At 46.3% G+C, this 23,370-nt stretch overlaps 1 protein-coding gene across 1 annotated transcript in view; it reads left to right on the top strand.

Annotated features, from left to right (window-relative positions):
- Positions 1-23,370, top strand: part of HAND1 (heart and neural crest derivatives expressed 1) — a 326,296-nt gene that overhangs the window by 249,090 nt on the left and 53,836 nt on the right. The gene's annotated exons all lie outside the window — the stretch shown is intronic.

Below are 23,370 nucleotides of genomic sequence, written 5' to 3'. Positions count from 1 at the left end.
GAAATCCAAACAACAAATAAAAAAAAATAATATTAATGTTTATTTGTGGTGATTGAAATGAGATTATTTTTTCTGCACTGCGAGCTATTTTTGGGACTCAGATTACACAATGTGCAATTGATATAATTATATATGTATGGTTTAAAAAAAAAAGAAAACAGTCGTTACAGGTTCACAGAAACAGCATTAAATCTTGAATCATATTTCCTTATTTTTATAAAGTCTCTCTTATTTTTTTTTCTTTATTTTAAAATGTTACTGAAATAATTCCGCAGCCGTCTCAAGGCACATAAACCGGTCAGTAAATTAGAAGCAGAGCGCTGATTTTTTTTTCTTAATCCTGTGTTGATCTCCTGCAGAGAAGGTTCCTCCTCCCATAAATTTTACCAATTCCGAGTTTGTTTAATGAGTGATTTGTGAACCGATATTTCCAGACAAATTTAGCAGAATATTTTTTTACTTTCTGTTTGTACATAATAGAAAGAAAATATTTTTTTTTCTTAAGTGAAATATTTTTAATGCATTTAACTACCTATTTGTGTGATTTAACTGTACAGTGTCGCACTACCTCATGTTCAATTCACTTTGCACCAATGCAAAATGACTTAATACTTTTTTTGTTTAAAAAAAAACTTATATTTTGTGGAATTACTGATGCTTTTGCATTCATTGATTGAGGCCTCACATGAAGAAAATAAGTTAGATGTGTCTATGCATGTGTGAGTGCACATAGGTATATAAATACATGCCTGGGAAAATAAATTAAACACTAATTAAGTTATGTACAGGTGTGTAAATTTGTACGTAACATATACATATACAATAAAGTGTGCATATAAATGAAAAGTTTACATACACGCTTTATTTTACATAAAAACATTTTGCACTTCAATCTACGCACTCTTCTTACTGTAAACATTTTACAATACTAGCTTCAAGTATTTTATTCTGAATATTTCCTTGCTTGCTGGTGGCTTAAACATTTTATTGATAAGGTATGAAATTATCAACTAGGAAAAAAATGAAGTGAAGAAGTGAATTAAATAAGGGCCCTAGGACCTAGGCCCATGTGCAATGAACTTTTTCTCCTGAGATTTCTCTTAGGTGATACTTTTTTAATTTCTTTTTAAAATAACTTCAACATTTTGTAATCAAAAAAAGTACCAAAAAGTAGGTGACAAAGTACTATCAAAATTATTTTGAGTATTTTGAGCATTTTTATTGTGGGAAGATATCACCTTGGAGAAAACTTGGGAGAAAAAGGTAATTGTATATGGGCCCTAGAGTTCCTATGAAAAGAGGAATTTTTGCCTTGTTTTCACTTCCAACACACCGAGGCCTCGTTCACATCTAAAATCGTAATCGCAAATGCTAGCATTTTGCAATTTTGTGCGGCAGGTTTTTTTCCCCCTCCCGGCGCTCCACTGCGCGCTGCGTTTTTGGTAAAAGCGCTATTGTAAGTGTTTTTGGTAAAAGCGCTATTGTAAGTGCTTTTCCAGCGGGGTTTTTAAATTCACTCCCTGACGCAACTTATTGACCTGGAAAAGAATAAATACAATGTATTTATTGTTAAAAACCTGAACGAAATTGCTCCACAAAGCGATGTTGTGAGCGTTTACATTTTTCCTATACCTTCCATTGAGGCAAAATTGCCTCAAAAATGTTACAGGCAGCGCTTTGCTGAGCGGATCGGAAAACGATGTGAACTTTCTCATAGGGAATCATTGCATTTTTAGGGTGATTTTGAAAATCGCCTGTGCTTGAAAAAAGGTCAAAAACGGCCTTAGGCCTGGAACCCACTAGAGCGATTTTGTGAGTGTTTAGGGAGCGATTCAAAACGCTAGCGATTTCCCTAAATGCTCAGCTAACGTTAATGGATGGGCCAAATTCCACTGGAGTGATTGCAATTACCAAAATCACAAACGCAGGACATGCAGCATTTTTAGCGGTTAGTGTTAGCGTTTCTGCAATCTCTTAGGAGATGTAAAGTATATAAACAATGTAAAGTATATAAACGCTGGCGTAATCGCTGGTCAAAACCTACACAGAGCGATTTTGCTAGCGTTTTGAAAATACTGCATACTGTAAAAAAATTAAAATTAATTGAAAGGACCAATCAGAGTTAAAAACGCTAATCGCTACACAATTGCTGGCAAAATGCGAACACTTTTCGCTACCAAAATCGCTAGAAAACGCTCATGAAATTGCTTACAAAACGCTCATACAAATCGCTAGCGATTGCGATAGCGTTTTGTAGTAGGCCCAAGTGTGAACGAGCCCTCAATGTAGATTTTTTGGGGGATATTTACTTTTTTTTTTTTTCCTCTTGCGTTTGATTGGGCATTTGATGAAATAAGCACATTTATTTTTAATGTTTTTCCATGATTAGGAACAAGTCGGGCATGGACAGAAATGTGAGATGGCCAATTAGCTGCAAATTATTTTGACTTGCACGCATATTTTATTATTATTAATAGTAATAATAATATTTATTAGAATAATAATAATAATTGGATTGATATAGTACCAATATATGACAAAGTGTGGTACAATAAAAAAGGTTACAGACAATGATAACTGGGTGACAACACAGGCAATAACCACATATTGCATGCAAATTGTATGCATCTAATGGTGCGTACACACATGCGACTATAGTTGTTTGAAACGATCGTTCCCCGATCGTTTCAAACAACGATCGTTTAAAAAAAAGCAGCCAACGACCATTAAGTCTAACGACGGATGAGCTAGATCGTTAAAATCGAACGATCTAGCTTGGCGGATTTTCCCCAACGACGATCGTTTGCAAAAGTAGTACATCGTTGGAAACGGTCGTTCGCACTAAGCTTGACATGTGCATTTCGCTATTTCTCCATGGAACTTTTCATTTTTATGCACAAGCGCAATAGTTGCTTTACGGGATGTAACATTCGTTCTAATGATCAGATCGTTACACACCTTTAAAAATTAACTTTACTTAGGTCGTTCTTTCGTCAATTAAAAGTTTGTTCGTCGTTGACGACGAACGATCGTTGTCGCATGTGTGTACATAGCTTAAGAATTGAGCCAATCAAAATCAACAGGGAGTGCTTTTGACTGGCCTAATTCCACGTTGCACACAATTTGCATATTAAAGTGTACCGGAGGCGACATGTGACATGATGAGATGAACATTTGTATGTACAGTGCCAAGCATATTAATAACCAAGCTGTTTTACTTGTTTTATTTTGCTAATTTCGAGGCATGGAAGTGACAGCTTCTGTCTTTCCTGTACCTTGTCAGGAATATAGTAAACCTCACTGATAAGCAAATTACTGCTATAAAAGTTTTCCTGGCAGAATACACCTTTTGAGGACAGGAAAATACATGAACCTTTTTCTAACTCTGGGACAGTTAATAGGCTGCCGCTGAGCAGAGACAGTAATACATGATTCAACCTACTTTGTACATTTTTAAATATAAAAGAAAACCATGGGATACTTTAAAAAGACATTTTTAGGAGTAGGAGGATAAATATAATTTGTTTTTCTAATCAGTTTATTTTCACCTCTGGTTCACTTTAAATAAAGGTGCGAGATGGAATTTTTTTTTTACCATCTCATCTACTATCTGGATAGAGATGCTTATGTAATTATTCCTGATGAAGATTAGAGGATTTATTTACTTAAAGGACAACTGAACTGAGAGGGATATGGAGGCTGCCATATTTATTTCCTGTTACACAATACCAGTTGCCTGGCTGTCCTGCTGATCCTCTGCCTCTAATACTTTTAGCCACAGCCCCTGAACAAGCATGCAGCAGATCAGGTGTTTCTGACATTATTGTCAGATCTGACAAGTTTATCTGCATGTTTGTTTCTGGTGTGATTCAGACACTACTGCAGCCAAATAGACCAGCAGGGCTGCCAGGCAACTGGTATTGCTTAAAAGGAAATAAATATGGCAGCCTCCATATACCTCACTTCAGTTGTCCTTTAAGTTGGAGATACTGGGAAGATATAATTGATACCTTGACTAGATATAGATAAACCTGGGCTATATACTTTATAAAGTGTCTTATATTAGGTGGAAAAGGTTTGAAACCCTTGCCTGGGTCAGATCAGGACACATTGAGGATCCCAGAAAACTTGGGGAACAAGCATAGGGCATCTACAAGGATATTTAAAAAAAAAAAAAAAAACATATTTTTTGACACTTACTTTTTGTTAAAGTGGACCCAAATTAAAAAATACAAGATTTTAGAAATAACATCTATTTTCTAAATTATAATAATAAATAGCAGCCTTTTTTCAGCTGCATGATGACAAATATAAAATATTTTACATTTATTGGAGGAACCACTCCCTTCCTTTCAAATTGCCGGGACAGAATCCGGCAGAGTGGTGGAGTAGGTGGTGTCCGGCAATGGAGGAATTGCTAATGGCTGCCACCTGTATAACCCTAGTTATGAAAAGAGAAGGGTGAAAAGCATGCACTGAAATGCTCATAGGTTTGAAGGAGTGTTTATTTATCTTTGTATGTGTCAGAATGGTGCAACTAAATATTTTTAATTAAAAAAAATGTTTGGTTTGGGTCCGCTTTAACAGTTAGCTATTGATGTGTGCATAGGACTGTGTCAGTAGAAAATTAAAATCTCTACCATCCGAGAAACCCTCACTGTGTTTGGATATGACCCGGGTGTGGGATCCAACCTTGTGTCACCTTATAGCAGACCGTTTTTTTTCCTGGATTACTTCTATCTCCTAGTGTTCACTGTTTTCCAGTGAAGCATACTCTCATTGTACTGTATGCTTCATTGTAAAGTTGCAACTTTTTGGCAAAGTTGAATTGCGATGGTATGACAAGGCAATGTGCGCAGTGTGAAAGGATCCTTATTCTTACTTTGCCAATGTTCTTTTTTTTGAGTACTGGTATCTTTTATGCTTATTGGATAGCATACTGGTAAGGCTGCTGCCTTTGATGTGGGGCTTGAGCCTTTGACAAGGGTTTCAATCGCGCCTCAAGGAAGTGCGTAAAACAGGAAGGAGTTTTTGGGCAAGGCACCCTAATGATCAGTGACCCAGGTTCCCTGTGGAGCATACCTTAAAGGGAACCCGAGGTGAGAGAGATATGGGCTGCCATAGTTATTTGCTATTAAACAATACCAGTTGCCTGGCAGTCCTCCTGATTCTGTACTAACAGTGTCTACTGTATCTCTACTAATACTTTAAGCCATAGACCCTGAACAAGCATGCAGCAGACTCAGCTAACTGGTTTTATGGGATTAGCCATATGCTTGTTTCTGGGTTTTGACTCAGACACTACTTATGCCAGAAGATTAGCAGGGCTGCCAGGCAACCGGTATTGTTTACAAGGAAATAAATATGGCAGCCTCCATATCACCCTCACTTGGGTTCCCTTTAAGTGGCTGCAGCTCTGTCGCTTTGAGACTGCCAGAAGAAAATTGCGATATAAATGTTCTGTGTCTTGTCTTATTGGGTATTTAAATGGTTTATGTAGATATTAGGTGGAAACCGAGGAGACATTCTGTGAGAAAGGTTTTGTGGTTCTCTTTCAGTGGTCAATTTATGGTCAGAACATATCTGAATGTACCTGAGATGTATTCACTGCCAAGAAACTAATGAATACACTTTAAGGCCTTGTTCACATTGCGTTCCGATCGCGTTAGCATTCGCGTTGGGCGTTTTTCGACGTGATTTTTTTCTTGCGATTCCCGGCGCTTGGGTGGGTGGTGCGTTTTGGTTAAAAGCACTTTTCTAAGTGCTTTTCCAGAGCGTTTTTTTAATTCACTCCCTGACGCAAGTCAGGAAGTGAACTCTTTGACCCGGAAAAAAAAAGAAATACAATGGCCTCAATTCACTATGCTTATCTCCTGTCTTTAATAACGTTTCTAGAGTTATCACCATGGTGAGGAGGCATGTAGTATTCAGGAAACATTGGCCTCAATTCACTAAGATCATGCTGGAGATAATAAGGCAAGAGAAAACTTACCTCCACACAGTAACAGAGTTATCTTATCTCTTCATTCCTTACGTTACCTCTTCTGTAGTTAATTTACCTCCTCTGTAGTTAAGTTACCTCCTCTGTAGTAATTTTCACACGCAGTTAATGAACAGCCTGTCTTTAACTCTGGAGTTATTTTAAGGATTAAAGAGTTAACTTAAAGACAGAAGAGTTAACTTTAGGTTTGTCTGAGGTAAAATGTTTCCTGAATACTACATGCCTCGTCACCAAGGTAACAACTCTAGAAGAGTTATTAAAGAAAGGAGATAAGCTTAGTGAATTGAGGCCATTTTATCTCAGGCAAACTCTTCTGTCTTTAAGTTAACTCTTCAATCCTTAAAATAACTCCAAAATTCTAAAGTTAAAGACAGGCTGTTAATTAACTGCGTGTGAAAATAACTACAGAGGAGGTAAATTAACTACAGAGGAGGTAACTTAAGGAATGAAGAGATAAGATAACTTTCTCACTGTGCGGTGGCAAGTTTTCTCTTGCCTTATTATCTCCAGCATGATCTTAGTGAATTGAGGCCTGTGTGTGAATTCTTAAAAACGCGGATGCAATCGCTGCACAAAGCGATTTTGTGAGCGTTTGCGCTTTTCCTGTACCGTCCATTGAGGCGAAATTGCCCCCGAAAGTGGTCCATGCAGCGCTTTTCAGATCGGAAAGCGGACGGAACTCTCCAATCTGAACTAGCGCATAGGAAAGCATGGTTTTGAAAAATCGCCAGCGCTTGAAAAAAAAGCGCCTGTAGTGTGAACGAGCCCTAAAGGGGACCTGAAGGGAGAGTAATATGGAGGCTGCCATATTTATTTAATTAATTTTAAACAATGCACATTGCCTGACTGTCCTGCTGATCCTCTGCCTCCAATACTTCATATAAGGTGTTTTGTGGCTACACAAAATGCCAGGAAGAGCACCAAGGGGAGACAAGGGAAGGCCACTGCCTCCAACATTTTTTGTCACTGTACAAAAAGGTTTGTAGTGTTTATTTCTGTTCCTGTTATTGTTGAAGATATTTACCAAGTACCTGTAAAAACAAGGAGGGGAGTGTCATGCCCCCAGCTCAGGTACAAATGACAGTACAAACCTAAACCTACTGCCTTTCTGCCTCTCTAGAGCTTTTGTTACGTCTTTTCTCTAAAATAATCGAATCACAGCAGTTTGCATCATGTAGATGTGACCTGTACTTCACCCGTCTGTAAATCCTACAAACATTCCGTTCAGTAAACCATAATCGTTCTGTTCACTCCTCAAATGTTTGATGGCGTAGGATCCGTCTCCCCGCTTAATGACCTGCAATTATTCAGGTGAGGCTCCCAACATTCGCAGCTGTTCCATTAGGACGCACTTCACATCACCCACATGTTTTCCTGATCTCTGAACGTGCATGTGTCACATGACCTGTGTAGGTCATGTGATATAACTGCACTAACTGCACTGAGGGGTCATTGCTGTATGGTGTGCTAGCCTACTGAGCCCGTGTTTGCTTCAAACAGCCAGTCGGCCAATTGGTGATGACGTGATGGAAGATCAAAGTGCTGCAGACCAGACTGAAGCAATCTCAAAGTTCCTTCTACTTTTTAGATGGTCTCAATTACACCGTTCCTCTGATACTGCGAAGAGGCAAGCAATGCCGCTAAATGAATATTCACGTTCCACTCCAGCGTCAGTTGCCTGAGCTCTGGTGAGGTCAGAAGCTGCGGGGGGAGGGGGGTAGAGTTTAAATAGGAACTCTAACCCAGAATTTAACTTCATCCCGATCTTTACCTTTTTCTCTAATAGTGCACCAGGGATGTCTGTGTGGCTGATATATATTGAGGTGAAACACCTCTCGCATCAAGATGTCTGGGCCATGGCCCTGACAGTTTCCTGCCTGTGAACCTTGTTGCATTGTGGGATATACCAGCTGTTGCCAACTGCCAAGCAAGCAGTGATATTTAAAAAAAAAAAAACCTTTTAGCCTATCATATTGTTAGTTGGTATGTTTATCGATAAGGGCTGTTGGACCTGATGTTGTTTTTTCCCTGCATGCTCTCCAGTAGTAAAGGTGATGACCTGCAGGCTTACAGGTGATCAAATTACACAGCAAATACAGGGTTAACAACAGCCCATGGGGCGATCCCCTCCAATGCACCCCCCTTGCCCTGACATGCATGCAGAATAGCGCAGGGACCCGAGTAACATTTACCTGCTTCAGTGTGGCTGGTCCCCTCCGTACATCACAGCCACACACTCTCAGCTGCCATTCGCCGGCTCCCGGTCATGTGATGAGCGGGAGCCAGTGAATGGCAGCAGAAGGGGGTGCCACTGTGATGCATGAAGGAGACCCACAGTGCTGGAGGAGGTAAACATTACTCCACTACCTGTGCTACTCTGCATGTGGGTAAGGAGGGGGAGGAGGAGTGGGCCCCCACAGACACCGGGCCCCCCAGCGGTTGCAGGGGTTGCAGGGGCTACTTCTATGCCTATGAGCAAGTATCAAATCATGTCTTGATCTATCTTATTTAGGAGCCGCAATAGCAGCATAGGGGGCGATATACAGGCTGGGAACGCGAACAATCACTCGCGTTCCCATGCCTGTCGGCCGGTGACGGCGAAACCGAAAGTCGTCACCGGCGGGTCCAGAGGCATCGGAGCGGAGCTGCGAGGGCACCGATCGGCTGCAGGGGGCTGAGGGAAGCCCCAGGTGAGTTCATCTCATTTTTTTTTTTTAAGCCTTTAGGTTCACTTTAAAGAGACTCTGTAACAGAAAAAGAGTCCCCCTGGGGGGTACTCACCTCGGGAGGGGGAAGCCTTGGGGTCCCAATGAGGCTTCCCCTCCCCTGTAGTTGCAGGCAGTCCAGCACTGGCTCCCCCTGAAGTCTCCGGTAATCCTGGCTCAACAAGCCTGCCAAGCTACATTTATTTACCTTCCCTGGCTCCAGCAGGGGCGCTGTTGCGGCTCTCTCGGGTCCGCTCTACTACACAGGCCCACGAGACTTGCACCTTAGCAGTAGAGCGGCCCGATCAGCTATTTCCACCTATCTCCGAGGCGGAGAGCTGATACTGTGCCTGCGCTGGAGCCAGGAAGGTAAATATTTACATCCCCACCGTTCCAGGAGGATTTTCGCTATCGCCGTGGGACACAGGAGGACGGGGGAAGACTCGATAGGACCCTGAGGCTTTCCCCCACCCGAGGTGAGTACCCTCCAGGGGAACTTTTTCTCATTACAGGTTTTCTTTAAAAGGAACCGGTACCTCAATCCCTTATTTGGTTGTGTCGCAGCACCCTGTGTGGTCGCACAGTCTGCACCTATCTAAAGCCTCGTACTCACCGCCCGACGGGTCCACAGACGTCCCCTTGACGAAAGTCGTTAAGCGACGTCTCTTCCTGCTCGCGACATACGCGATGTTACACGACGAGTGCGAACGTGAAGTCAAACGATTGCGGTACTTTACGCTGAGTTGCCGTGGATCTTAAAGATTCATTCCGCCATGAATGGTCATTATTGGCGCACGATGCTACGCGACGCTTGCGTGATCGCCTGCTTGTACCCACGTCGCAAGATCGCGGAAATGACTGCTCGTCGCATAAAAAAATCACCGCTCATCGGGGAAATCGTCCATAAAATTGCAATGTGGGTACACAGCTTAAAGCCAGTGGCCTCCCCTAAGGAGAGGGAAGGCGTCCGCCGCCGCAGGGACTTCAGAGGTCTTCGGGAGCACTCGGGCTTCCGAAGACAGGCCGCTCCATACTACGCACGCGCGAGTGCGTCATAGAGGGCGCTCGCGCATGTGTAGTGTGGAGCGGCCTGTCTTCGGGAGCCCGAGTGCTCCCGAAGGCTTCCGAAAGCTCCCTTCGGCATGCGGAAGTGGCAGTATTTGACCGAACTGGTCGAATACTGCTACGGGGGATCCTGAGCGGGACCGGGCACCGGGAGAGGAGAAGGAAGGCTCATTAGGACCGAGCCTTCCCTCTCCTTAGGTGAGTATCTGACGTTTTGATTTTTAAAATGGTAAACATTCACTTTAAAGGATACCAGAGCTCAAAAAGTTTGGAGAAACGGGGAGCAGGCATATACTACCACCTGTCCTGATGTCTACCACTTCCCCCATTCTCCTATCTGCCCCCGTAGCTAGAGTTGGGCCGAACGGTTCGCCGGCGAACAGTTCCCGGCGAACCTAGGTGGTTCGCGTTCGCCTCCCGCAGGCGAACGTTTCCGGAAGTTCGGTTCGCCCCACAATGCACTATGAGGGTCAACTTTGACCCTCTACATCACAGTCAGCAGGCCCAGTGTAGCCAATTAGGCTACACTAGCCCCTGGAGCCCCACCCCCCCTTATATAAGGCAGGCAGCGGCGGCCATTACGGCCACTCGTGTGCCTGCATTAGTCAGAGTAGGGCGAGCTGCTGCAGACTGTCTCTCAGGGAAAGATTAGTTAGGCTTAGCTTGTCTCCCTGGCTGCATACCTGTGCTGTTAACCCACCACTGCATACCTGTGCTGTTAACCCACCACTGCATACCTGTGCTGTTAACCCACCACTGCATACCTGTGCTGTGAACCCACCACTGCATACCTGTGCTGTGAACCCACCACTGCATACCTGTGCTGTGAACCCACCACTGCATACCTGTTCTGTTCAGTGGACCCGCCACTGCATACCTGTTCTGTTTAGTGAACCGCCACTGTATACCTGTTCTGTTTAGTGAACCGCCACTGTATACCTGTTCTGTTTAGTGAACCGCCACTGTATACCTGTTCTGTTTAGTGAACCGCCACTGTATACCTGTTCTGTTTAGTGAACCCGCCACTGCATACCTGTTCTGTTCAGTGGACCCGCCACTGCATACCTGTTCTGTTTAGTGAACCGCCACTGTATACCTGTTCTGTTTAGTGAACCGCCACTGCATACCTGTTCTGTTCAGTGGACCCGCCACTGCATACCTGTTCTGTTTAGTGAACCGCCACTGTATACCTGTGCAGTTAAGTGAACCCGCCACTGCATACCTGTTCTGTTTAGTGAACCGCCACTGCATACCTGTTCTGTTCAGTGGACCCGCCACTGCATACCTGTTCTGTTCAGTGGACCCGCCACTGCATACCTGTTCTGTTTAGTGAACCGCCACTGTATACCTGTGCAGTTAAGTGAACCCGCCACTGCATACCTGTTCTGTTCAGTGGACCCGCCACTGCATACCTGTTCTGTTTAGTGAACCGCCACTGCATACCTGTTCTGTTTAGTGAACCGCCACTGTATACCTGTGCAGTTAAGTGAACCCGCCACTGCATACCTGTTCTGTTCAGTGGACCCGCCACTGCATACCTGTTCTGTTTAGTGAACCGCCACTGTATACCTGTGCAGTTAAGTGAACCCGCCACTGCATACCTGTTCTGTTCAGTGAACCCACCGCATCAGTGCGCATACCTGTGCAGTTAAGTGAACCCGCCACTGCATACCTGTTCTGTTTAGTGAACCGCCACTGTATACCTGTGCAGTTAAGTGAACCCGCCACTGCATACCTGTTCTGTTCAGTGAACCCACCGCATCAGTGCGCATACCTGTGCAGTTAAGTGAACCCGCCACTGCATACCTGTTCTGTTCAGTGGACCCGCCACTGCATACCTGTTCTGTTTAGTGAACCCGCCACTGCATACCTGTTCTGTTCAGTGAACCCACCGCATCAGTGCGCATACCTGTGCAGTTAAGTGAACCCACCTACCTACGTGAGTGCACGCAGTGTGATATACCACTCCGTGCATACCCGATATGGACAAAACAGGTAGAGGAAGAGGTAGTGGCAGAGCCAGAGGAAGGCCACCCGGCAGGTCTGCGCGAGGTCGTGTAAATGTAATTTCGTGTGGACCTGGCCCACAGTACAGTGCTCGGAAGAAGGCACGTCCCATCACCTCCCAAGATTGTCAGGACGTGGTTGAGTATTTAGCGACACAGAACACCTCATCTTGCTCAGCCACCAGTGCTACTACTAGCACCACTTCCGCTGCATTTGACACTTCGCAAGAATTATTTAGTGGTGAAATCACTGATGCACAGCCATTGTTGTTACAGCCAGATGAATTTTCACCAGCTCATATGTCTGAGTTACGCGGCAACATTATGGATGTAACGTGTAAGGAGGATGAAGGACCTACTGATGTTGGTGCATGTTTGGATTTGTCTGAGGCAAGCGAAGCTGGGCAGGATGATTACGATGATGACGATGATAGGGATCCTCTGTATGTACCCAATAGAGGAGATGAAGAGGGGGACAGTTCAGAGGGGGAGTCAGAGAGTAGTAGGAGGAGAGAAGTTGCTGAAAGAAGCTGGGGCAGCTCTTCGTCAGAAACAGCTGGTGGCAGAGTCCGGCACCATGTATCGCCACCTATGTACAGCCAGCCGCCTTGCCCTTCAGCATCAGCTGCTGAGGTCCCCATAGTGCCCACATCCCAGGGTGGCTCAGCGGTGTGGAAATTTTTTAATGTGTGTGCCTCAGATCGGACCAAAGCCATCTGTTCGCTCTGCCAACAAAAATTGAGCCGTGGAAAGGCCAACACTCACGTAGGGACAAGTGCCTTACGAAGGCACCTGGAGAAAAGGCACAAACAGCAATGGGATGGCCACCTGAGCAAAAGCAGCAGCAGCACACAAAAGCAAAGCCACCCTCCTTCTCCTCTTCCTCCTCCATCAGGTGCATTATCTGCTTCTGCCGCTTTCTCCCTTCCACCTTCACAGGCACTCTCCTCCACTCCGCCTCTGCCCTTGAGCGGTTCCTGCTCCTCTGCCCACAGCAGCAGTCAGGTGTCCGTGAAGGAAATGTTTGAGCGGAAGAAGCCAATTTCGGCCAGTCACCCCCTTGCCCGGCGTCTGACAGCTGGCGTGGCGGAACTTTTAGCTCGGCAGCTGTTACCATACCGGCTGGTGGACTCTGAGGCCTTCCGTAAATTTGTGGCCATCGGAACACCGCAGTGGAAGATGCCAGGCCGCACTTATTTTTCCAGAAAGGCCATACCCCAACTGCACCATGAAGTTGAGAGGCAAGTGGTGTCATCTCTTGCGAAGAGCGTTGGGTCAAGGGTACACCTGACCACGGATGCCTGGTCTGCCAAGCACGGGCAGGGCCGCTACATTACCTACACAGCCCATTGGGTGAACCTGGTGGTGAACGATGGCAAGCAGGGCGCAGCGGACCAAATTGTGACACCTCCACGGCTTGCAGGCAGGCCTCCTGCCACCTCCTCTCCTCCTGCTACATGCTCTTCGCCGTCCTCCTCCTCCTCCTTGGCTGAGTGGCAGTTCTCCTCTCCAGCTACACAGCCCCAGCTCCGCAGGGCCTATGCTGCATGCCAGGTACGACGGTGTCACGCCATCTTAGACATGGCTTGTCTCAAAGCGGAGAGTCACACTGGAGCAGCTCTCCTGGCTGCTCTTAAGAAACAGGTGGATGAGTGGCTGACCCCGCACCACCTGGAGATAGGCAACGTGGTGTGCGACAACGGCAGCAATCTGCTTGCCGCTTTGCATATGGGGAAGCTGACACACATACCCTGCATGGCACATGTCATGAATCTAGTGGTTCAAAGATTTGTGGCAAAGTACCCTGGCTTAGCGAATGTCCTGAAGCAGGCCAGGAAGTTCTGTGGGCATTTGAGGCGGTCTTACACAGCCATGGCACGCTTTGCGGAAATTCAGCGCAAAAACAACATGCCGGTGAGACGCCTCATTTGCGATAGCCCCACTCGCTGGAACTCGACCCTGCTCATGTTCTCCCGCCTGCTAGAACAGAAGAAAGCCGTGACCCACTACCTCTACAACTACAGTAGAATGAAACAGTCTGGGAAGATGGGGATGTTCTGGCCCGACAACTGGACACTGATGGAGAATGCATGCAGGCTCATGCGGCCGTTTGAGGAGGTGACCAACCTGGTGAGCCGCAGTGAGGGCACCATCAGCGACTTAATTCCCTACTCTTACTTCTTGGAGCGTGCTGTGCGTAGAGTGGCGGATGAAGCTGTGAATGAGCGTGACCAGGAACCGTTACGGCAGGAACAGGCATGGGACCAATTTTCATCAGACCCAGCTGTTTCCTCAACACCTGCGGCAGCACAGAGGGAGGAGGAGGAGGAAGAAGAGAAGTCGTGTGCAGAAGACGAATCAGACTCAGAGGATGATGAGCAAGGTGTTTCTTTGGGGGAGGAGGAGGAGGAGGAGGAGGGGACAGCGGCAGGAGAACAACCTCAGCAGGCATCGCAAGGGGCTTGTGCTGCTCAACCTTCCCGTGGTATTGTTCGCGGCTGGGGGGAGGAGGTTGACTTACCTGACGTCACTGAGGAAGAACAAGAGGAGATGGAGGGTACTGGATCCGACTTTGTGCAGATGTCGTCTTTTATGCTGTCCTGCCTGTTGAGGGACCCCCGTATAAAAAACCTCAAGGGGAATGAGCTGTACTGGGTGGCCACACTACTAGACCCTCGGTACAGGCACAAAGTGGCGGACCTGTTACCAACTCACCGGAAGGTGGAAAGGATGCAGCACATGCAGAACCAGCTGTCAACTATGCTTTACAATGCCTTTAAGGGTGATGTGACGGCACAACGCCAGCAAGGTACCACTGCCACTAATCCTCCTCCCGTGTCCACGCAGTCAAAGACAGGACGCTCCAGCGATCTCATGGTGATGTCGGACATGCGGACGTTCTTTAGTCCAACGCCTCGCCGTAGCCCTTCCGGATCCACCCTCCACCAACGCCTGGAACGGCAGGTAGCCGACTACCTGGCCTTAAGTGTGGATGTAGACACTGCTGTGAACAGCGATGAGGAACCCTTGAACTACTGGGTGCGCAGGCTTGACCTGTGGCCAGAGCTGTCCCAATTTGCCATCCAACTTCTCTCCTGCCCTGCCGCAAGCGTCCTCTCAGAAAGGACCTTCAGCGCAGCTGGAGGCATTGTCACAGAGAAGAGAAGTCGCCTAAGTCACAAAAGTGTTAAGTACCTCACCTTTATCAAAATGAATGAGGCATGGATCCCGGAGGGCTGCTGCCCGCCCCAAGACTAAGTCAGTCCCCGCACATACAGCATCTCTGCCTGCACGCCGTGTGACTGGCTGCCTGGCCTGCCCCAAGAAGACTAAGTCGCTCCCAGTCCCTCCACACAGCATGTCTGCCTGCAGGCCGCTTCACTACCTTCTCCGCCACCACCAACAGGGTCCGGGACTCCAGGCGGATTGCTGAATTTTTTAGGCCGCTGCTAGCAGCGGCCGCTGTAATAATTTTTCGGGTGCGTGTACATGACTGCCTAATTTTTCTGGCTGCACTGCGGTCAGCTGCAACAACAAAAGAAAAGGCATGTACATGCGCCCATTCCCCTTCGTGATCATTACCTTGCCGTGGTGAAGGGGCTTGCGTATCACAATGGAGCAATGACCGGCGCCTAGATGAGTGTCTCGGGGGGCACACCCACGATAATAAGGTCGTTGCCTCATTGTGGTCAGACCAAATTTGATCAGCTGGACAGTCACTGTTCTGTCATTCAGCTACATCAGCCAGGTGACCATATGGGCTGTAAAGCCACCAAAACGTGCACTCTCGCCATGGTGCGCACCAGTCCAGCACGGCCGTCACTACACAAACAGCTGTTTGCGGTGCGTTACACGATGAGTTTGGTGTGTCAGTGTGAAGCAGTACCTTAATTACACTACCTGATTGATGTATACACATGCAAGATGTTTGAAAGCACTTTAGGCCTGTCATTTAACATTCAATGTGATTTCTGCCCTTAAAACGCTGCTTTGCGTCAAATCCAGATTTTTCCCGGGGACTTTTGGCATGTATCCCACTCCGCCATCCCCCCCTCCAGGTGTTAGACCCCTTGAAACATCTTTTCCATCACTTTTGTGGCCAGCATAATTATTTTTTTTTTTCAAAGTTCGCATCCCCATTGAAGTCTATTGCGGTTCGCGAACTTTACCGCGAACCGAACCTTTCGCGAAAGTTCGCGAACCCGGTTCGCGAACCTAAAATCGGAGGTTCGGCCCAACTCTACCCGTAGCTCACCTAAAAGCCCCCCGGGATCCTTTTCTGGTCGGCCGGGCCGGGACTTACTGTGCAGGCGCCGGGCGGGCTGCCCGTGTCCTACAGCACGCTCCCGTGGCCGGAGGCGCACTGCGCATGCGTATAACAGTATACGCATGACACAGTGATGTCATCCGCATGAACAGTGCAATCCCGGCCTCGGGAGCGCGCTGTGGGACATGGCTGGAAAGGGGATCCCGGGGGGCTTTTAGGTGAGTTATGGGGGGAAGAGAGGAGAATAGGGGGAGCGTCGAGCGATGTGCATAAGGACAGACGGTAGTATATGCCTGCTCCTGCTGTTTCTCCAAAGTTTTCGAGCTCTGGTATCCAGTTTAAAGAACAAGTGACACCCGTGCTAACCTAGAAATAAAAAACACATATATGTATTGCACTGTCCACGTGATGATTCCTGTGAATTTTATAAAGGAGAAGCAGAGCAAATCCTATTCTAGACAGTTTCCATATTGGTTACCTTTGAATGAAGCTAATCCTGACATCATTTCCTCCCTCACTCTTTTTTCCTCCTCTTGCTAATTGTGTATTCATTACCCGCCCTCCTCCCAGAGTCTTCAGACACTCCCACTGAGGTCTATACTAGGAAGTGCACTGTCTTATGTCATTAGAAGGAGGAGGAAATATATTATAGATAAAAAGACCATCCCCAGCATGCAACTGTTTTGCCAGCCGATGGCAATGGCAATTAAAGGGCCAGTGCTCCTAAGGTATGTGATAATTCCAAACCATAACAGCAGAAAAAGTTTTGAATGCAGGATTAGCATCTTTGTCACTTAATACACTCAGACCACCTGCTGTTGAAATTTGATTTTTATGGTGACAAAATTCCGCTTGTCCCTGTGTGGATGCCTGCTGCAGGCTCTGGAAGATACTTTCTTTATCTCGCAGTCCCTGTACCACAAACATGAACAGACTCTGGAGGACACATCATACAACTTGGTCCTCTCAGAAAGAAACCAGAATTCCTTTTAATCATCAAAACACGGAGAGATTTGGCAAAACCATCTTATTCGAGAACCTCGGCTCGTACAATTGCAATCTTCTCCCTGACAGATTCCGTTTATTATCAAACTAGCCAAGAATCTCTAAAAACCGAAAGGCCTAAAATGCGGGCGGAGTAGAAGCAGCAGCCTGACGTGACTGGCATGCCGAGCGGGAAGAAGAGGCGTGGCCTGAGAGGCGGTCTCCTCAGCCATATCCCCTTGGGCTGTGCAGGTCTGCGCTTCCCAGGCCACCCCCTAGATCTGTCAGGGCCGGGGATGAGGGGGGGAATGATCTAAACAGACAAACACCTTATTAATGCATTCAGATCTAATCCAGATTTGAAGCAAATAAAACCAGAACTTGTAAATCCACCAATTAACTTTTATGCTTTGCTGCCTGCGCTATCTGACATGAAACACAAGGCGGCTGGGGAGAGAGAGAGAAGCAGTAAAGGAGGAACTGGCAGCAGAGGGGGTGTGAAAAAGAAGGAGGGGGGATTTCGCACAAAATACAGGCAACAATATGGAAGGGAAAAGTTCAGTGGCATTTAGGTCCTGTTCACACTGGGGCGATTTGCAGGCGTTTACTGACGATTCCTAGCACTTTGAAAAGTACTAGTGTAATGATTTATTTATTTATTTTAAAGGACCTCTGTCGTGAAAATCTTAAAATTTTAAATACATGTAAACCTATACAAATAAGAAGTGCATTCCTTCCAGAGTAAAATTAGTCATAAATTACATTTCTCCTATAATGCTGTCACTTACAGTAAGTAGTAGAAATCTGACATTACCAACAGGTTTTGGACTAGCCCATCTTCTCATGGAGGGTTCTCAGGAGTTTCTAAAAGCACTTAGTGAATGGCAGTTGCTCCATCCAACTGCCAAAAAAGTGTACAGCAAGCAGGGAGGCTGGCCAGCATCTTTGTATAAATCTTTATCAGGAGTGTCTTTATAAAGAATAAAGGCCATGCTGAGAATCCCCTATAGGGAGATGGACTAGTCCAAAACCTGTCGCTTCTGTCAGATTTCTAATACTTACTGTAAGTGACAGCAACATAGGAGAAACGTAATTTATGGCTCATTTTACTCTGGAAGAAATATACATCTTATTTGTATGTGTTTTAAATGTTAAGATTTTCGTGACAGTTCCTCTATAAGTATTAATGTGTCAGTAGCACCAACATATTATGCAGCGCTGTACAGAGTATATTGTCTTGTCACTTAACTGTCGCTCAGAGGGGCTCACAATCTAATCCCTACCATATTCATACTGTATGTCTATATATGTATTGTGTAGTGTTTGTTTCATAGTATAGGGCCAATGTAAAGAGAAACTCCAAACAAGAATTGAACTTTATCCCAATCAGTAGCTGATACCCCATTTTCCATGATAAATCTATTCCTTTTCACAAACAGACCATCAGGGGGCGCTGTATGACTGATATTGTGGTGAAACCCCTCCCACAAGGAACTCTGAGGACCGTGGTACTTCTGGCAGTTTCCTGTCTGTGAACCTTCTTACATTGTGGGAAATAGCTGTTTACAGCTGTCTCCAACTGCCAAAACAGCTAGCAGCAGCTACATCACCTGCCCACAGTAAAAATGTCACCATGTGATAAATGTCAGAATGTAAATCAGGGAGGGAAAAGATTTTACAATGAGCAAACACTGACTAAATCATTTATACATAATTATTGTAAAAATGAAGCACTTTTTTTATTACATTATTTTCACTGGAGTTCCTCTTTAAGGGGAAGCCAATTAACTTATCTGGATGCTTTTTGGGGTGTGGGAGGAAACCGGAGTGCCTGGAGGAAACCCACACATACATGGGGAGAACATACTCCTTGCAGATGCTGACCTGGCTGGGATTCGAACCCGCAACCCAGCGCTACAAGGCGAGATCGATAACCACTACGCCACCAGCCTGTAATTAAAAGTATATGGCAGTGATTTCCCTGCAGCAATCGCTGGCGATTCGCGGTAGATGAAAACGTGGTGCATGCATCGTTTTTCTGTGATTTTTAGAGCAATGGTGATTGAAATGTTTAAAAAAGTGAATCGCAATCGCTGCAAAATCGCCCACTTGCCCATATGCAATAAACTTTTTCTCCTAGGAGATAAGTTTTCATATTTTCTATAAAAATAACTTTACAACACTTTGCAACTGAAAAAGTATCAATAACAATAAGTAGATGAAAAAGTTCTATCAAAATTATTTTGTGTATTTTCTTGCCTGCTGATGGTTAAAAAAAGGAATGTTATTGAAAGAGTGTGAGAATTTCCCATAGAAGAAAACTTAAGGTGGCCATACACTGGTCGATTTGCCATCAGATCCGACCAGCAGATAGATCCCTCTGTGATCGAATCTGATCAGAGATGGATCGTATGGCTGCTTTTACTGCAAACAGATTGTGAATCGATTTCAGTATGAAATCAATCACAATCTGTGAAGCTGCGGCTGACACCCCCCCCCCCCCCCCCATACATTACCTGCTCCGCCGGCGCGTGTCCCCTGGTCTCCGCTGTCCCTTCTCCGTGCTCGGCTCCTCCAGCTTCACCGAACTTCCTGCCGGGGAAGTTTAAACAGTAGAGGGCGCTCTACTGTTTAAATTTCCTGCCGGGACAGGAAGTTCAGTGAAGCTGGAGGAGCCGAGCACGGAGAAGGGACAGTGGAGACCTGGGGACTCGCGCCGGCCGGAGCAGGTAATGTATTGCCGCTAGCGTCGGTCGTCGTGCATTCAAACACCGCTATCGACGCACTCCCGACCCGCCGGCTATCGAGCAAAATCCTCCGCACGGACGGATCGACGGGAATCGATGAGAACGATTGATTTCGGACAGAAATCGATCGTTCTGTCAGCGTTTGCGCAACAATTTCACAGCAGATTTGATCACAGTGATCGAATTTGTTGTATATCGGCGGAAAAATCGTTAGGTGTATGGGCCCCTTCAGGGGTAAACGTTAATTGCATGTGGGCCACTGTATCTTATGGTCCAAAAAAATACAGTAGTTAGGATGCACCAAAAACAATGAATCCCCAGCGTCTATGAAAACAAAGGTCTCACAAGATGCTGATACCGTTGCTGAGGAGTGCTGACATAATTACAGCTCTAAAGGCAACTTGGCGGCCGATCCACCATCTGATTTGATTGTTATAATTGGAATTGGATGAAGATCGGTGCCGCCAAGTGCATGGCCGCTATTTTGGGCCAAAATGAGTTGCATGAATCGGTCGGACATGCTGCAAGACGTAGGGCTGACTTGCTTGACTGTGTGCGTGTCGGTAATGGCAAACGATATTGGTAGGAGCGACAAATGCAACGAAATCCCGACACTGTCCCCCCTAATGTTTAATGTGCCCCCCAGGGCTCAGTGCCATCTATACATTACGTGTCCATGGCCACGCTGCCTCCGGGCTCCTCCGTGGTGTGTGACGTCACATTTTAGCGGCAACATCTTCCGCAGCGCTGTACATAGTACATAGTCATGTCACTAACTGCCCTACTATAGTCACGTGTCCATTGTAATTCAGGGCCAATTATGCAAAGTTTCAGAATTTACATACCAGCATGCAGAACGGAACTTATCCGGATGCGTTTGGCTGATTTCTAAGTTGTACGCAACACTTGCGTCTCATGGACCAATCAGGATCCTGGGTGAAGTGTAATGACTTCCTCCTTTTTGTACCAGATTTTCATTATATTCTGTGTTTTTTTTTTAATTATTATTTTTTCATATGAATCAAACATTGTACAGTATATGGTTCCAGACTTGAGAAAGGAAACGCTATTTCCACTTTCATATTACAATATTCAGCAAATGTTATTTTTTTATATATATATATATAAGTACTAGAAAAAATCTAATTTCTGTTCTTTAAAGGCCTGGAAATATTATTCAGTTATTTACAGTATTTCCTTAGAATCCTTTTCCATCTGCTCCTAGAATTGGCACACTATTCTCCCGCAAGCCTACACAGGGCTGGAGGCTAAACTCCAGGATGGCTTATTAAAAATGATTTTATACACTCACTGGGCACTTTATTGGGAACACCTGTAGATCTGCTTAATCACGCAATAATCAGCCAATGATGTAGCAAGCAACACCACAATGCATAAAGTCATGCAGATACAGGTCAGGAGCTTCAGTTAACATTCACATCCCCTGATGAGTCACGTCCAGTGATAAAACTAGTTGGGAGGAGTCTAGCACGTGAGGGGGACTGACTAGGAAGTCACGGAGCGGAGGTCTGGTGAGGAGAGGAGGGGAGGAGTCAAGCACGTGAGGGAAACTGACCAGGAAGTGGCAGAGGTCTGGTGAGGAGAGGAGGAGTCTAGCACATGAGGGAGAATGTTCTAAATGCCAGAATTATGTGTTTTTTTGTTTGTTTTTTATAAAGTTTTATTAAAATTAAACACCACTGCGCAATGAGAGCTCAATGCTTGTTTTTTGAGGTATACAAAACTCATGCACTTTAATGTGAACTGCATGTTGTGAAGGTTATAGATTTTGATCTGCTATGTGATATTATGAAAGCAAGAGGAGCCTGCTACATGCCCTACAAGCTTGTTTGACTGCTGTGATTGTAGTTTCACCAATTGATGAGTCCTTTCCCAATTGGGTGCAGTCAGAGCAGTTTCTAGGCTATATTGCTCACAGGGCAAGGGTGTGAAAATCCCCCACCCCCCAGGTAGCCTGTTAGATGCCCCCAGTATAGTTATAGGTGCACCGAGTCTAGGTAGCCAAGTATGGGTGCCCCCAGTATAGGTAGCCTGGTATAGGTAGCCCGGTATAGGTGCCCCCAGTATAGGTAGCCAAGTATGGGTGCCCCCGGTATAGGTAGCCTGGTATAGGTGCCCCCGGTATAGGTAGCCTGGTATAGGTGCCCCCGGTATAGGTAGCCTGGTATAGGTGCCCCCGGTATAGGTAGTCAGGTTTAGGTGCCCCCAGTATAGGTAGCCAGGTATAGGAGCCCCCAGTATAGGTAGTCTGGTATAGGTGCCCTCAGTATAAGTAGCCTGGTAAAGGTGCCCCAGTATAGGTAGCCTGGTATAGGTGCACCCAGTCTAGGTAGCCAAGCATAGGTGCCCCCAGTATAGGTAGCCCGGTATAGGTGCCCCCAGTATAGGTAGCCCGGTATAGGTGCCCCCAGTATAGGTAGCCCGGTATAGGTGCCCCCAGTATAGGTAGCCCGGTATAGGTGTCCCCAGTATAGGTAGCCCGATATAGGTGCCCCACCATAGGTAGCCTGGAATAGGTGCCCCCAGTATAGGTAGCCTGGTATAGGTGCCCCAGTATAGGTAGCCAGATTTAGGTGCTCCTAGTATAGGTAGCCTGGTATAGGTGCCCCCAGTATAGGTAGCCTGGTATAGGTGCCCCTAGTATAGGTAGCCTGGTATAGGTGCCCACAGTATAGGTACCCCAGTATAGGTAGACTGGTATAGATGCCCCCAGTATAGGTAGCCAGGTATAGGTGCCCCCTGTATAGGTAGCCTGGTATAGGTGCCCCACTATAGGTAGCCTGGTATAGGTGCCCCAGTATAGGTACCCCAGTATAGGTAGCCTGGTATAGATGTGCCCAGTATAGGTAGCGAGGTATAGGTGCCCCCAGTATAGGTAGCCAGATTTAGGTGCTCCTAGTATAGGTAGCCTGGTATAGGTGCCCCCAGTATAGGTAGCCTGGTATAGGTGCCCACAGTATAGGTACCCCAGTATAGGTAGACGGGTATAGATGCCCCCAGTATAGGTAGCCAGGTATAGGTGCCCCCAGTATAGGTAGCCTGGTATAGGTGCCCCCAGTATAGGTAGCCTGGTATAGGTGCCCCCAGTATAGGTAGCCCGGTATAGGTGCCCCCAGTGTAGGTAGCCCGGTATAGGTGCCCCCAGTATAGGTAGTCTGGTATAGGTGCCCTCAGTATAGGTAGCCTGGTATAGGTGCCCCCAGTATAGGTAGGCTGGTATAGGTGCCCCACTATAGGTAGCCTGGTATAGGTGCCCCCAGTATAGGTACCCCAGTATAGGTAGCCTGGTATAGATGCGCCCAGTATAGGTAGCCAGGTATAGGTGCCCCCAGTATAGGTAGCCAGATTTAGGTGCTCCTAGTATAGGTAGCCTGGTATAGGTGCCCCCAGTATAGGTAGCCTGGTATAGGTGCCCCCAGTATAGGTAGCCTGGTATAGGTGCCCACAGTATAGGTACCCCAGTATAGGTAGACTGGTATAGATGCCCCCAGTATAGGTAGCCAGGTATAGGTGCCCCCAGTATAGGTAGCCTGGTATAGGTGCCCCCAGTATAGGTAGCCTGGTATAGGTGCCC

This window comes from Hyperolius riggenbachi, chromosome 3, assembly GCF_040937935.1.
Source record: "Hyperolius riggenbachi isolate aHypRig1 chromosome 3, aHypRig1.pri, whole genome shotgun sequence".
Classification (NCBI taxonomy): Eukaryota; Metazoa; Chordata; class Amphibia; order Anura; family Hyperoliidae; genus Hyperolius; species Hyperolius riggenbachi.
The sequence above is the reverse complement of the archived record's forward strand: the minus strand, read 5'-3'. Positions and strand labels throughout refer to the sequence as shown.